The 18,030-nt window shown below is 42.3% G+C and overlaps 1 long non-coding RNA gene across 1 annotated transcript in view; it reads right to left on the minus strand.

The window, feature by feature from the left end:
* Positions 1-18,030, minus strand: part of LOC121697146 — a 33,935-nt gene that overhangs the window by 12,311 nt on the left and 3,594 nt on the right. The gene's annotated exons all lie outside the window — the stretch shown is intronic.

Genomic DNA, 18,030 nt, shown 5'->3' on the forward strand with positions numbered 1-18,030 from the left:
CTCTTGGGTGCTCCTTGTTGGTGCCCCCCACCCCCCCCCCCCATCCTAATCCTCCCCCACCTTTCTTATGCAGCCCTTGCCGCTTAATCTACTAAACGGCTCTAAAAGGCTCTTTCATGTGACACATGATGAGTAGTCTACTTCTCGAGGAGTTTAACAGAGAAGAATGGGTGAATTTGGACGCAATTCATATGCCTTGTAGTGCGCCATGCTGCGCAAGAGAATGCTCACTGGTAGTTATTAGGTAACTTCAAATCAGCACGATTTACCCTTATAGGCTGCACATTACAAGATCTGTACGCGATGATCTGCAGCACTAAAGTGAGAAAGTAACTCTTTGTGTAGCGAATGTGAGTGCTTTTTTTCCACACTTCAACCTGAATATTGGTGGGGACATTTCAGTCGTAATTTGACATTGGTGTGGACACGTCCTTCGGTCCCCACGCAAATCTACGCCCCTGTTTGCACTAGCATCATATTTGATTAATGTGTAGTGTAGTATAGTATAGTATAGTATAATGTCCTTTGCACTAGCGTCATATTTGATTAATGTGTTGCTTCACGCCCAGTCTGGTATTTGCATAGTTTTCACTTCATGCTGATACCGGGGCGTCACGCAGCTGGAAGAAAGGAGAGGAACAATTGTATCTGCTAATGCATACAGTGTTGCTAACGGCAGTTTGCAGTCAAAAGGGACTCGACAACAAGAGCACAGGCATGAGGAATATGATGCTTATTGTCTACAGACATGGGCAGTATTTTAATTATATGTATTTTAAAAATGTATTTAATTACTTTAGCGTATTTTGTCATTTGTATTTTGCAGGATTGGAACAAATAGAATGTAGTTTGTAACAAAATACTTTGAGGGATTGTATTTAGAGTATTTCAAACTTACTTAAATACTTAAGAAAAATCTGTAATTTTTTCTCTAATAAGCCAACATTTCATCACTCAGTTAAATATACTAACCATTACAATAGCATATCATAGTCTGGGAGCCAAAGGCCAGAATCTTGGTGAACCTGTTTTTGTTGATTAAAGTTTTTTTTTTTCTTTGCTGTTTCTTGTTGCCTAGGGGTTACTCCATAAGAATAGGGCGGGTACCCGATGATATCCCTTGGGCAATTCCCTATATTCAGCTCTAAGGTAAGTAGTGATTTGTCCATAAAAATACGAATTTCATTACCCTTTTGGAAGGACAGTGTAAAATGTAAACCCATTTTTCCTTTTTCTTGCAGTAGTTTGCCACATTTTGACCAACGATCCCCTCTGGACATGTCTGAAGTTGGAAAAAATGAAAAGAAAAGTCAACTGAGGGAGCCTGAAGACAACTTAAAAGCATTATATCTGTTTTCTGTTTCATCATCCCCTTAGAACATTGAAAATTGAGAAATTTTCTAACTAACTTCCAGAGCTTGAATTGTCAGGTGTGTCAAGTCAAGACTAAAATGTGAAAACAGATAGGATACTGAGGGAGAACATTAGGACATGGGCCCCATATAATGACCTTTGACCCCATGGCCTTATTACCTAATAGCTGGTGTTCATTCTCACTACAGGACAGTATTAAATCCACTTAATGGATTTGACATGAGGATTTATGCCAGGGATAACATCTGCCGAGGTATGCAGAAATAATGGAGGAGACGGATGCAAAGACCTCCCCGATGCAGAAAGAGTTTTCTCCACCAAGTCAATTCATTCTGTATATCGGGACACCTTACAGGATGTTATTCTGCTTGTCCCCATGTTGCCAGTCATGTATGTAGGCAATAGGCATGCATTTATAGCACAAAAAGGGAACTGCAGATCAGTTTAAAAAGAGGCAGACCTGTTAAATTTGTTGTTCTACATTCATTGGTTACGGAAATGATCGTGGGTAGTTGCTATGTTACAGTTGATTCCAGTGTTGAGAAGTCTGCTTCTTGGCAGTTCAATCATCGTTTACATTGATATGGGACACTGATTACATTTGTTTTACCAGATCTACTTCATAGGAGTTTCAATGTACAGAATGAATAGCCCTCTACCAGCCAATCAGAAAATAGTATTTCTTGTCTCATTTTCAATAATATGCCTTGTAGTTTCTTTTAAAAGTTGGTATACCATGATTATTGTGTGGGTATTTTTGTATTTCCAAATTACAAATTACTTGTATTTTAATTAAATCATTTTTTCACATCAGTATTTTGTATTTTATTTTATTACATTTTATGAGCCAGCATTTGTAGTTTAAAACAAAATAGTTTTTGCATTTGTGCCCACCTCTGTGTGTGTGTGTGTGTGTGTGTGTGTGCATGCGTGCAGGCAGGGGTGCCGCGGGGGGGGGGGGGGGGGGTGGATTCTACGGGCCCAGCACTGACAGGGGGCCCCCCGAGAGCCCCCTCAATAATACTATATATTATCAAGGGGGGGGCAGAATTATTGTCTGTCATAGGGCCCAACTTATCTAGCAGCACCCCTGCGTGTAGGTGTTATTCTTGCTCCCATACGAGTAAAAATAGCCTGAGTGAGTGCACTTCACAGACTTAGAGTGAGTCAGCATGTTTTTAGTGTTAACCAACCTACACTCCAACACTAATTGTGAACCCTAAAGACCAATGTGGTGAGGTGTATGACGTTATTTGGCATAACACAGACCATGCTTTTGTGTGCATAATGAGTTAATGAGTACCTATAAGCACAATACCCAAACTCAACCCTAAATTTAGACCAGGGGTGCCGTGAACACTTATGTATTATATTATATTATTACACGGCTCTTCACAAGGCAAGTAGAACGCGCCATTGACTTGAATGGGATTTCCCAAAGTTCTAGCGGTCATTATTTCTTGGGAAAGGACCTCTGAAAAAAATAATGACCGCTGTCAATGGCAACGGAATTTGTGCTTCTAATTCAGGTATTTCATATCACTATGCAAGGGTTGGAACTTCATTCAAAAGTGAAAGCAGAGAGGGTTAAAGCGGAGCGAGAGGCGCAAACGTTCGACAATTTCCGCATTCGATTATTGCAAGGGGGAGGGGGGGGAAATCCCCCTTTATGCAGACCAGAGTAAACCCTCGCTGCACTAATGTCAATGGAGACTTGTGGAATTTTACCAATAAATTGGTCATTATGTCTTTCTGGATTTGTTGAGGGTTTTTTCGAACATTTTGTCATAATCTGTAAGTGTTTGGGATTATTTCAAGCCTAAAAGTGTAATTTTTTAGTGTTCGGATTTGTAATAAAATAACTTAATATCAGACCATGCTGCTGCCAGTTACTGTCCAGTTGTTAGCATGCTAGCTAGCCTCTTAGCTAAGGTAACATTTTAAATGGAGAAGTGTAATTTCTTTGAAATGACAACTAGCTGAATAACATTACTGACATTAGTTAAAGTGGATAGTTTATACTCAAGCGAATTTGGAACAGTATATTAAGTTTAAGCGAAGTCCTTCAACTACTAGTCACTTGTTAGCGCATATCTGTATTGCCATAGCTACTCCCATCCACTTGTATGGCGTTTTAAGCTAGCGTTAGCTAGCTAGCTAGCTCGGTACACATGACTAATTCAATTATTTATATCATGTCCTAAAGAATGATTCATTGGTATCATACATGATTATAGACAATGATACTGTGAACACAATTATGTTTATCTGTTCTTATTGCTTATTAAGAGTGAAAGTTTATTTAGTGACATAAGGTGACACTCCCACTTATGCAGACCGGAACTGTCCCGTTTTGCTCCCATAGTAACGAATTATGTTGCTCTATCTTGCTAGTAATCAAGGATCTTTGGTGAAAGCCATAGACTGTATATATAGAACTGGACAGTGTGCCGTCTGTTAAGAGTGATGCGAGCGCTAGTCCAGAGCCCCCTGGTGGCTGGTTGCAGTACAATGTGTAACTCCGCCCATCCCCAAGTATTTCAATGGCCAAGTAGCCAACTTTCCGTGTCACTTTTCTCCCCTAAAACTATTTTTGTATCTACAACTTTTTATTCGAAAAAATAGTTTTGAAGATGCTTCAATACACACAATTTTTCTTTTCTCGCTGAAATTATTTTTTTTAATGTTATATTAACAAATCTAAAAAGGGCGTGTTTACACCTATGATTGACAGCTGGCTGGCTGCAGACACGACGCTTTGTCCATTATGTTTTAACGTCTAGGCTGCAGACACTACCACGTCATCGCTCACTTATTTTAACGACACCTGATTTCGACACAATCTAACCTAAATAAGAGTTGCTGTTATTATCATTAGGCTATATCTTATCACAGTCTGACTAAATACAAAATTGATAGTCATACATTGTGTAGTTGTTTGTAAGAGACATCGTTGTTAGTTGTGACAGATTCTTTGTGAAAAAAGATATGTGATGTTCTTTCGTAGATGCTAAGTATATTAGCTCATAGCATGCTACATCATGCTAGCATTAGCCAGTTGATAGGTAAAGTAAAAGGGCTCTGCTATATTGAAGTGACGTTAGCCATAGTCACCATCATTTACAGTCCTACTTGTTTCAAATGGTTTAACGTAACCAGTGATTGCCGCCATCATCGTTGCAACTTCATTTGAATACACTTAAGTCACTGGAGAAGGCGATGTTAAGTTTCATTAACGTTAACTCTTGCTTAGTTTTGCGAATGCCAATAAACGCCACCTAGCCTGCTAGGTCAACCTCGGTATGCCCATTTATGAATCAGCCCGACAAATAACGTTACTTGTGTTTTAGTGAACACATTATTGGACCATAGCTTAACGTGAGGAGGGATTCAAAGTTACAAATGCTTAGTATGCTCATGTAACGGAGTAAAAAGAGTTGCTAGTTAAATTATATTAAAATTGATGCAATTACGCCATCTAGAGGCAGGTTGATTTAGTGTGACAGTGGGATTCGCGTTGCATTTACCCAGACTGGAGATTACGAGATACTGGGTAAGTCACGCAATTTGGGAGGTCTGGGATAAACAATGTTTTCTTGTAATTCTAAGTACATATGTCTCGTATTTTGTCATGTAATGTACTTATAATGATTTCAGTGAACTATTTTGAGTTCAGTTGATGATTTATGTGTCTTGTAAAGTCATGTTTAAGAGACTTGCAACGAAGCATATTTTCATGTGAACTAGCGTGCTAATTGTCACTTGCTTTACATGTTATTTAGATTGTTGTCCCGAGATCTATTTGCTGAACCCACAATTCCACACTGTCATACTTTGTTCCAGGTAACTATTCTTATGTTGTGTAAATGGTTTCATCGTCATGTTATTCTCATTGTGCAAGCTGCCTTATACATTAGCTTTATATGGATAAGCAGCTTGCACTAGCTTAGCTATATTGTAGACCAGCGTGGTCGTTTGGAGATTAGCCACATGTGCTCGAGTGCTGCGTTTGCAATGATAAACATGTTCCTTATTTTGTTATTTCAATATAATGTAAAATGGATCAAGTAGTTTCACTATTGTAATGTTGAAATGTACTGTATGTATGTTGTGTAATTCAAGGCTTATATCAGATATTCTAAAACTTAGCTACTATACGATCACACACAGTTTTATTTTGTTTCATAGATATATCATTTACATTTGCAACTAGCACAAATATATTCAAGTATTTGTAGGCTATAGCATTTACCCAGACTGGAGATTACGAGATACTGGATTGTTGTCCCGAGATCTATTTGCTGAACCCACAATTCCACACTGTCATACTTTGTTCCAGCAATAAAGAAACCTGATCCAAGTGGTTGTCCGTGGTGATGTGTAGAAGCAACAGTAGAATGGAGTGACCCGTCACATTGGTGCCGTGACTCATCGATTTGAAGTTGGATCTTCACCTCGACCCGGGACCATTCTACTGGACGGCTTCGTCACACTGTCAGGTGGACAGCGTATCGCTTCACACATTAGTGTAGGCCTCAGTTGTTTTTATTTACTTTTCTTTGCTAGCCCTTTTCTGACTATATTTCATGCAGTTGTTACTGATTGACTGATACTGTGTTACTGATTGTTTGATATTGCATGATACTCCAATATGAGCTACAGGCGAGGGTATATCAGTACGCCTTTTGGTGAAAGCATTGGTAGAGGGAGGGGGATTCCAATAGTTTTGGATTTTGATAGTCCTGTTCAGGGAGGTGACGTTCATGTGGTGGGGGATAGTCAGATTGCCGCAGCGGCCCCTATAGCTAGTGGGGTCGGGTTTTCTTCCCAGAATCACCACACTGAGCATGCACCAAACACACAGGTTGTTGATACGTCCACCCCAATCACTACTCCCCTGTTACCTGACATAGTGAGTCAAATGAGTGACATAATTAGGAATGTTGGTCAGCAGCTGGCGGATAGCGTTATTGCGCGCCTCAGCCCAACACAAGCAGTGCCCACGCCTAGCACAGCACACATGCTCAGCACACCCACTAACACATCCATACAGAGTCTGGACCTGTCTCAAGTTCAACTGGTGCCTCACAGGAAGGTGAAGGAGCCTCCAACCTTCAGAGGGGATAGCACAGACACAGTGAATGTTCGTGAGTGGGAAGACTTAATGAGGAGTTACGTAAAGAAAACAAATATCAAAGCAGAGCAACAAGCAGAAGAAATACTCACGCATCTCAGAGGCAAAGCAAAAGATGTTGTAAAGTTTGGGATTCGGAACAGTGGCATTAAAGTAATTGAGAACCCGGAAGCCATCTATGGTCTTCTACGTAAACATTTTGCTGCCGTCCCCTGTTCACCCCTCCCCCTAGCAGACTTTTACACTACACTGCCAAAGAGTGATGAGGGTGCATATGACTACTGGCTGAGGCTCCATCAGGCTGCAGATGTTGCCACTGTCCGGCTTAAAGAACAAGGTAAAACACTAGACTGCCCCGCTCTTGAAGTGACGCGTATGTTTATCAAGAATTGTCCATCTAGAGAGCTTGCCATGACGTTCAGGTCAAAGACAATAGATAAGTGGTCTGTTGAAGAGGTCCAAGATGTGCTAGATGAATATCACAATGAGATTCGCTCTAAGGGTACTGTATCTGTGAATAGGAAACTCAATGAGAATGTGCACGTGAACAAGGTTGAAATGCCGTGCGCTGGTGCGTCTTTACCTGACAGACAGGACCTTCATGCAGCCAAGTCGACTGAGTCCCCTGCTCTTAACCGTGTCATCACGATGTTAGAAAAAATTCTACTTCAGAGAGCTACTCCTGCTCAGGCCATGTCAAACAGGGCGTCTACGCCTAGACTTCCCAGGATTGAGGGTCTGAATAGCATGCCATGTGCTGTATGTAGTGATGCTAAACACTCTGCCTTGACTCACTGTCGTGACAAGAAACTCTGCTTTCTGTGCCATTCACCTGACCACTCCAGACGCAGCTGCCCGGCACAAGAGAAATCCGCTCAGTCGGGAAACTGATGGGTCTGCATCAAGAGGAGGACAGTGCAGACCCTGTTTGTGAGCCTCCCACTGACGACACAGAGGATTTTGAGTCACTGTACAAGTCATTCAGTTCCAAAGTACCCTCAAACAAAACCGTTGTATTTCAAGGCCTACATAAAATACAGAAGTCTGATAGTTTGTTCTATACCACTATCTCGGCGGCAAACATTACTCTGAAAGCAATGATAGATAGTGGTTCCATGGCATGCACACTGAGCGAAGCAGCAGAAGCACGCCTCTTGCAGCATAACTCAGGCCTGAGAAAATATTCTGCTGATGGGGTCATCATTGTCGGTTGTGGCGGTCATCAAGTCACACCTAAGGCTATATATGATGTGGATGTGGTGGTGTATGATTGCAAGATGGTCATTCCAATGCTTGTGGTGCCTGGCCAGACTGATGAAGTGATATTGGGTAGCAATGCTATTAAGAAGATTCTTCATTTCATGAGAAAGACTGACAGCTATTGGCGGTTGATGTCCGAACCCAGTGGTGGCAGTGATGAGGATTGTCATCACTTCTTCTCTGTTCTTTCAAATATGGAGAAGTGGAGAGGTGAGACAGTGCCTGTCAAGGTTGGTACGCTGAAGTTGCAGCAGTGTGTGACTCTACAACCAGAGAGTGAGCATCTTGTGTGGGGCAAACTGCCTGCATCTGCGCCTATATCAGCAGGCAGCACAGTGGTTGTAGAACCAACTCAATCAAGATGCAGGCCAAGGAAAGTTTTGGTCGGCAGGATTGTTGCACCGATGTGGGGCGACAGATGGCTGCCAGTAAAGATCATAAACCCCACCACTGAGCCGGTAGTGTTAAAGAGAAACACAAAATTAGCAGATGTGTCTCCCTGCATCGCTGCCGAAGACTTATCTCAGCCTGACAGCATTCAAGCTTTCTCCCAGACTGTGACTGGTGCTTCTACGACAAGGTCCAGAGGAGATATCAAGAGAGCATTGGATGAGCTTGGTCTACATGACCTGGATCTGGATGCCTGTGAAGTCTCTGACCTGTGGACAGACAGGCTTTTGCAGATCATTGAGAGATATGAGACGATCTTTTCGCGACACAAGTTGGACTGTGGAGAGGCATCTGACTTTGTGCACAAGATACATTTGGTGGATGAAAAGCCGTTCCGCCTGCCTTACCGCAGAGTGCCACCAAACCACTATGAAAAACTAAGAACAGCTCTCAATGATATGGAAGAAAGAAGCATTATTCGTAAATCCAGCAGTGAGTATGCATCGCCACTTGTTCTTGTATGGAAGAAAAATGGAGATCTGCGCATCTGTACGGACTTCAGATGGCTTAATGCAAGAACGGTTAAGGACGCACACCCACTGCCTCATCAGGCCGATGCTCTCGCTGCACTTGGTGGAAATGTCTACTTTTCCACCATGGACCTGACCTCTGGGTTCTATAATGTACCTTTACATGAAGACCATAAGAAGTACACTGCTTTCTCTTCCCCCTTTGGTCTGCATGAGTACAACAGGATGCCTCAAGGTCTGTCTAACAGCCCAGCTACATTCATGCGAATGATGCTTTCCATTTTTGGAGATGAGAACTTCACCAGTCTCCTATGTTACCTGGATGACCTCATGGTATTTGCTCCGACTGAACAGCTAGCTCTTGAGCGTCTGGAGATGGTTTTCTCTCGCTTGAAGAACAACAACCTCAAGTTGGCTCCGAAAAAGTGCTACTTTCTGCGGAGAACAGTTAGGTTTCTTGGCCATGTCATCACTGAGTCGGGAGTGCAGACAGACCCTGGAAAGGTTGAAGCCATTGGCCAAGTACAGATGTCTGATCTGATGGACAGTGACGGTGTCTCTCCTTCACAGAAGAAAATTCGGTCCTTCCTAGGCATGGTGCTATACTATCAACATTTCATTTCAGGGTGTTCAGCTAAGGCCAGACCCCTTTTCAAGCTTCTTTCAGAACAAAACAATGGGGGAAAAGCTCAGAGAGGAAGGAAGCCAAAGAAAAAGTCTTGCAGTCCTGTGAAGCTCAAGCCAGAAGACTGGACCCCCGAGTGTCAGGATTCCTTTGACACTTTGAAGCACGATCTATTACACACTGTGACGCTAGCCCACCCTGACTTCGGGAAGCCGTTCATCCTGGCAGTAGACGCTTCGTTTGATGGGATTGGCGCTGTCATCTCCCAGCTCCAGCCTGGAGAAGAGGTTGCAAGGCCAGTGGCCTTTGCTAGCAAAACACTGTCACGTGCCCAATTGAACTACCCAGCGCATCGTTTAGAGTTCCTTGCTTTGAAGTGGGCTGTATGTGATAAGTTCTCCCACTGGCTGAAAGGGGTGCACTTCACTGCATGGTCTGACAACAACCCCTTGACCTACATCCTAACGAAACCCAGGTTGGATGCATGTGAACAAAGATGGGTGGCGAAACTAGCGGCATATGACTTCGATCTGAAGTATGTCCCAGGACCGAAGAATACCGTCGCTGATGCCCTAAGCCGTGAACCTTTTGTCCAGTCCTGTGTAAGCCATCGCCTGATGAAACAGCCTTACTTGTCTTTGTTGGATGAAGTCAATGGAGTTGTCACCGGCACAGTGCAAGATGCTTTTCGAATGACCACCAACTGTCAAGCCGTTCAGACCACCGATGACCATGGTGATGAAGCCCTGAGTCCCGAACCAGATCCCCATTTGTCTTTTGGAGGTGCTATCAGTGCTGAGGAGGTGTCAGCAGTCATGGATGCCCATCGCACTGGAGGGGTCTCTAGGTTGTCTTGCACAAGCCCAGAGTCACTGCAGCTGCCTGGGGAAGATCCATCCATTGCTATTCCACTCAGCCAATTGCACAATCTACAACAGCAAGATGCTGTAGTGAACAGAGTACTGTTTTATGTGCAGCGGCATAGGAGGCCAAGCGCTGGCGAGAGAGCAGCCGAGTCGAGCCCTGTGCTCAGGCTGTTGAAACACTGGAAGAAGTTGAGGGTGCGTAATGGACTCCTCTACAGAGTGAGGAGGGACCGCCACATGGACAGGAAGATCTTTCAGTTTGTCACCCCAGAAGCTCTGAAACAGCAAGTCCTTCATGGAGTTCATGATATAGCTGGTCACCAGGGCCGCTCAAGAACACTCTCTCTGGCCAGTGAACGATTTTTTTGGACAGGCATGCAGAGAGATATCGTGAGTTATTTGAAGCACTGTCAGAGATGTATCTTAGGGAAGACTCCTGAACCAGATGCCCGAGCTCCTCTCGAGAATATTCGCACCTCAGCTCCCATGGAACTAGTTTGCATCGATTTTTGGACAGCGGAATTGGGTGACAAGAAGACCACTGATGTTCTTGTTGTCACAGACCATTTCTCGAAGCTAGCTCTCGCTTTCCCCTGTCGGAACCAGTCTGCAAAGCAAGTTGCCCGATGTCTTTGGGATAAATTTTTCTGCATCTATGGGTTCCCAAAAAGAATCCATTCGGATCAAGGAGCTAACTTTGAGAGCCGGCTTCTTAAAGATCTACTGGAGATGGCAGGTGTGCATAAATCCCATACGACTCCGTATCATCCCATGGGCAATGGCATTACAGAAAGGTTCAACAGAACTCTTGGAGGCATGATAAGAGCTCTTCCTCCGAAGTGCAAGTCCAGGTGGCCACAGATGCTCCAAATGCTGACCTTCTGTTATAATTGCACGGTGCATGAGACAACAGGCTTTGCACCATTTTTCCTGATGTTCGGGCGGATCCCACGCTTGCCTGTCGATATCATGTTTCACCATGTTCTGGAGGACACCAACGTCGTCAGTCATCATGAGTTTGTGCACCACCTAAGGAGGGACCTATCAGAAGCAGCGCGGATTGCCCAAAACAATGCAACCGGAGAACAAGACCGTCATGCCAAAGTCTACAACCGAAAGGTCCGAGGAATGCCATTGTCTGTGGGTGACCGCGTGTTGCTGGCTAATCGTGGTGAGAGAGGAAAGAGAAAAGTCGCGGACAGGTGGGACTCAACTCCTTTCGATGTGGTGTCTGTGAGGTCTGCAGTTAATGTGTACCGAATCAGAGACGCTGTCACAGGGAAGGAAAAAGTCGTACACAGAAACATGCTGCTCCCTGTTGACTTCCTAACATTCCCTGGACAGGATGGGAATCTGGCATCTCTTGAGGAGTCACAGTCTAATAATTTGTGTGTCAGTGCTCAGAGTTCTATTGCAGCGGCTGATAAGGAGGACTCTCAGACGCGCACCATGAACTGGCTCATGCAGTCGCCGGTCCAGGCGGAAGTGGAGAGTGAGAGTGTTCCTGAGGAAGACGGCGTTGAGAAGGCCTTATCTGTAGATGCCTCCGGAGATTACCAGTCAGATGAACTGCAGGACCGTGTTCTTGATGTCTCTGTAACTGACCAAATCACTCATGCACACACTGACAAGTCACCAGATCCAGTACACGACATCACACACTTACCTGTTGATGGATCTGTTGCTCTTAGTGACACTCCACATCTAGATGACGTTAGACCAGAACAAGTTGTTTGTGCGCATCCTCCTAACACACAAGCCCCTTCAGTTGTCACAAGATGTGGGAGAAGTGTGAGGAATCCTAATAGGCTTATTTGTGAGATGTCAGGCCAAAGATTGTTGGGGAATGCTGAACCTATCATAGGGTCTGCATTTAGTTTCATTGCAGTGTCTATGGGAGTTTAGTATGTTCAATTAAACTGTTTTTTTTGTTGTTTTTTTTCTCATTGCCAACCTGATCTGTGATCTATTTCAGAACATTCTCTATACTATAAGGGCAAAGTTATGTACAACACTGTGAGATGTAGAGGGCATCTCTGTTTCTCTGTGATAAGTATGGGTTTTGGTACCACCCTGTATTTACGCACTTCTTATGGGAGACTTTATGATATTGAGATTTTGGTACATCGGTGCTCGAGATACACTTTTTTTTTCTTTCTCTTCTTTTCTTTCTGTCTGTCAGATTTTCATGCACGTTGCCTCATTTTAGCATAATTTAAGGGGGGTGTATGTAACGGAGTAAAAAGAGTTGCTAGTTAAATTATATTAAAATTGATGCAATTACGCCATCTAGAGGCAGGTTGATTTAGTGTGACAGTGGGATTCGCGTTGCATTTACCCAGACTGGAGATTACGAGATACTGGGTAAGTCACGCAATTTGGGAGGTCTGGGATAAACAATGTTTTCTTGTAATTCTAAGTACATATGTCTCGTATTTTGTCATGTAATGTACTTATAATGATTTCAGTGAACTATTTTGAGTTCAGTTGATGATTTATGTGTCTTGTAAAGTCATGTTTAAGAGACTTGCAACGAAGCATATTTTCATGTGAACTAGCGTGCTAATTGTCACTTGCTTTACATGTTATTTAGATTGTTGTCCCGAGATCTATTTGCTGAACCCACAATTCCACACTGTCATACTTTGTTCCAGGTAACTATTCTTATGTTGTGTAAATGGTTTCATCGTCATGTTATTCTCATTGTGCAAGCTGCCTTATACATTAGCTTTATATGGATAAGCAGCTTGCACTAGCTTAGCTATATTGTAGACCAGCGTGGTCGTTTGGAGATTAGCCACATGTGCTCGAGTGCTGCGTTTGCAATGATAAACATGTTCCTTATTTTGTTATTTCAATATAATGTAAAATGGATCAAGTAGTTTCACTATTGTAATGTTGAAATGTACTGTATGTATGTTGTGTAATTCAAGGCTTATATCAGATATTCTAAAACTTAGCTACTATACGATCACACACAGTTTTATTTTGTTTCATAGATATATCATTTACATTTGCAACTAGCACAAATATATTCAAGTATTTGTAGGCTATAGCATTTACCCAGACTGGAGATTACGAGATACTGGATTGTTGTCCCGAGATCTATTTGCTGAACCCACAATTCCACACTGTCATACTTTGTTCCAGCAATAAAGAAACCTGATCCAAGTGGTTGTCCGTGGTGATGTGTAGAAGCAACAGTAGAATGGAGTGACCCGTCACACTCAGAACAGCGGTATCTGAAAATGCGTTAAGGTATCGTTGTTACCTGCGATTGCACTGCTGGAGAAGCATTTTGCATTGGTATGATTTGATCAGGTCTTGCCAGTGATGTGTAATCCTCCCGTAGACGTACATCATTTCAAAATAATACGTCTAAATTGAAAACTGTGACATCTCATTGATATATGTCTCTCTCAATATGTCTGTAATCGTATGCCTCTACCACAGGCTTGCTAGTCAGAGAGGGTGCTCCATTATAAATCAAAAATGTAATATTGCAGCCTTCATGTCAGCTGTAAAAATATGAGAACATGGACCTACTACATCAGGATACTCTAAACATAAACTAAACATTTTACACAAAATCAGGAAGCTACTTTGCTGTTCAGTGTGTGATGTGTTTAAAGTGGTACTACGTTTAAAGAAACATTTTTATTCTTTGTTTCAAGTGCACAAGAAAATACCACATTATGATGATGGTTATGGTTACCCTTAACAAATACAAAACAATATAATACATAAAACAGGGATCAATCAATAGCCTAATGAAATAAACAATGAAAATGAGGGGGGAAAGCAATAATAAATAATAATGCCCATTCAATCAATAATATAATAACAATAACATGGTAAGACTACATTAAGGAGAATATCAATAATAAACAAATGTCAAATTAATCAACAGCCTATAATGAAAATAAAACAGTACTACTGCATACAAACCATAATGTATAAGAAGTGCTTAAAAGACCAAAAACTATCACAAGAACGAAGAGCACTGAGCAACTCATTCCACCAACATGGAACCACTGAGGAAAAGAGTCTTGAATTTGACCTAGCGTTTAAGACTGGTTGACACAACAGACGCTCATCAGAAGACCGCAGTGGGTGGTTGGGGATGTATATCTTGATCATTGAATTAAAATAACAAGGAGCAGATCCAGTCAGTGTCCTATAGGCCAAAGTGAGAGATTTAAATGTAATTCTGGCTACTGTAGGGAGCCAATGGAGAGTAACTAGGAGAGGAGTTACGATGTGTCCTGTTTGGCTGATTGAAGACCGGTCATGTTGCAACATTCTGAATGATATATCCCACAAAAGAAATAAAAAAAAAACATTCAATATTGATTTAGTATCAACCAATAATTATTCTGATATTAATATTCTTGTAACGTCTACATCTTTGTGTAGACTACAGTTAAATACTTAAATACCTTAATATGGTATAGTCTACGTGATACACAGGACTACACAGTAAACCCATTTAAAAAGCATCATCTCAACATACCCATTTAAAATAGGCAAGGATACGTATTCAATAACATTTGGGGTTGCTCACAGTATACCCACCACTGCAACTAACTAACTACACTACACCACTGGTTAAATGGCGCATTGCAATTTACAATTTGTGTGAGTTCAGGGGCATACAGAAAGTTTGGGTGACATCAATAAAGAAAATAGAAACAAAGGGATGTGTACAGCCTCAAGTATGAATGATGTCACATTAACAGAAGGTTCAGAGCAGCGGCAGACCTTTCTTGGTGCCACGCAAGTTATTGAAAGTCATGTGTTTTCAGAACGTAGTGGTGCTGTGCAATGTCCCATGTATAAGGGGCTTCAGGTTGATCCAGTGACGGTGGGTGATGTCAGGGAGATGGATGTCAGGGGACTTGGAGAAAGGAGGAGGACATGCCACCTCAGACCACCCCAGCCAAACCACTTCACGTAGGCATTCCCTTGCTTGCAGACTAATGTAGACCATGGAGACCACCTTGCCGCCACCTCCAGTACATTCAGCCATCTTACCTGCAAAAAGGAAAGTTACAATAAAGTTAGTCAGACAATTTTACAACATTACAAAGCATCTAATCAGGCACTCAACACCACTAGTAATACCAATTAATTAAATATATGTGTGCAATAAACTTCACAGCCTGCCTAATGTTAACTACACATTTAAATATGCGGTGGGAATGTTATTAACTTGCGTCAGCTTGAAAAATAACGTTATCAGTATGACTGATCATGGACGTTAGATGACAAACTAAGGTCTTTCTCAAATGTTCACCGATATCCCTGGGAAGTGACTGGTTCTTGGCGTAGTGTTTAATGCAGGGGTTTCATTTATCGATCATTCACTTATGCGGTCTACAACTACCGACCTACCATCACAGAAGTAGCTCTAACAGAGGTGTCTGTCGTTAACGTTAGAAAAAATGCAACGCTGGCAAACTGGCTAGTACATTAACATGACGGGTTGATGAGGTCCATGCTTCACATTACGTTAACGTTAACTTGCGTTGCTTTATCACATCATACCGTTGCTTTATCACATCATATACTGTACTGACTGTCTAGTGTTATTAATCCCCATGTACAGTCAATGGTTACTCCATGTGGAGATGGCATACATTAAGATTGAGATATTTGAAAACAGCAACAACTAATAAAACCAAGTATATCATGCATCGACTGTTACGGGAGCTGTGTGCTAATCTTCACTTCAACGACTAACTTAGCCTCCCGTTGACGGTAACGTTAATGTAGCTGCTAACGTTAGCATGTAATTCGCTGTCCGTATTTCTGTTGTTAGCTCATTAGTATTCACCATACTAAATTGTCACAGTCTATAATCAACATAATAAGCTCTCTTAGACGTATTTAAGAACAACAATAGACAAAAAAAAACTTTTCAGTTGATACGCAACACTTACCAGACAAGAACAAACCGATTGTTGTTTGTACTGTTTAACTCACAGCCGCAAAATTCATCCAGCCAGCTAGCCTTCGGCGCCGAGTCGACTTGCGTTGTGGGAAGGAGAAGGGGGCGGGTTTCACTTGACAAGGGGCGTGTTTAACTCGCTGAGTGGCAACTGAGTGGGCGTGCCTGACCGCGACTCCTCTTCACTGCGCATGCTTTAACTTCTGCTGCGCAGCCGCACTTCAAATTGGTTGCAAATTTTCCAAGATGGCGTCGCCTCGGCGGCTTCAATTCCATAGAACACTGCTGAATGCAACCACACTGTCCAGTTCTATATATACAGTCTATGGTGAAAGCAGACAGTTGATCAGCTGTGTTCTAAAGAATGTTTGATTCAAGTTCAGCATGTGTTGTTGCAAACTATTTGTTTCAGCAAATGTCACGATGAACGGTAACAAATAGGCGTGGGGAGTTTATTATTTCGTTTTGGCAAGAAGCCATGTAATAAGCGGGATAATGTATAGAAGGCCGGTCATTATTGGGAAAATAAGTCCCGACAAGCCGAACCGGACCCCGACGCGCAGCGGATTATCCCTTACTTATAGCGGAGTATCCCTTAGTTATAGAAGTGAAGTGAATACAATAATCTGTGTAGGTTTTCGTCAGACCTAATAGGCTGTATATTAATGTGATTATTTATTAGATATACTGTATCTCAATTTATTGCAATTAGTTTCCACAAAAATCACCAGAAGTCTAGCCTGACAAGCCAGACCCACATCAAGATGTAGGGTCTGGAGACTCACCATTCACAGTGCTCAGTCCGAGGGCCGGGATAATCGGTTGTCTTTCAAATTCCCTCTGCACACAATAGGATAGCGCTACAACTCATGAGTCCCGTGCGTTTTTCCACCAGCGGAGCTAGTTGGCTAGTTCAAAGTTTTGCCAACTTAAAAAAAAGCTTAACTCGTGTCATGCTGTTCGTCAAAAGCAATGTCCATCTTCTTTGTTTTCAAGTAGCAGGGAATTCACGCCGAACTGTTGCAACTATGCCATCAATCATTATGTTAAGCCCACCTACCGACTCTATACACGATGTGATTGGCCTTATCTAAGTTTCATTTTTCCAGCTCGCAAGCCAACAAAGAGTTGCTAGACTACCCTGACATCAAATTACATTTGCTGCGCTAGGGTGCGTCTAGATTTCTAGGCTACCAGAAGTCATCATTTAAGGGGTTATTTTTCACATTTTCTTCCGGGGGAGCCCCCAGACCCACCTAGCATTTGGGAGGGGCCCAACATGATTTTCTTTCATAGGGCCCAAAATATCTAGCGACGCCCCTGATTTAGAATATAGCTACAGCTCAATGAATGTCATAGCTAGCTAGACAAAAACATTACAATCTGATTAGGACAGCAACAGTTAGCTACATACATCAGTGAGAACACCTTGACCTTTTGCTTTCAACCCTTCACAATAAAGTCTTAGGACTGAGTTTAATTTATGTAATGAGGCTGTTGCCACATGGCTCCCTAGTGTGAGAGTTTTCAAAGGGCCTATATTGCCTGATTGGATTCATTATTCATATCCTGACTAAACTTGATTTGTTATTATAATTGAAACAAGCTTTTCATCAGACGTCATCATGAAGACTGTAATAAATCTTAACGAATCTGATACTCAATGACAGGTATCAATGTTTTTCTTGAGACAACTCAGACGTCGGAGGTCGAAATTCAATTCCGAGTCAGGGTAGATTGACTTGCCCCGAGTTTAGAAGTGGGAACTCTGACGTTGAGTGGCACTCCATTGTACTTGTTCCCAGTAGGAATTCTTCGACTCCAAATTTGTCTGCAATAACATTGGGAGATTCCAACTAGGACATATCCGACTTCTGAGGTTTCTCATATGGAATGCAACA

Source organism: Alosa sapidissima, chromosome 22 (assembly GCF_018492685.1).
Source record: "Alosa sapidissima isolate fAloSap1 chromosome 22, fAloSap1.pri, whole genome shotgun sequence".
Lineage (NCBI taxonomy): Eukaryota > Metazoa > Chordata > Actinopteri > Clupeiformes > Clupeidae > Alosa > Alosa sapidissima.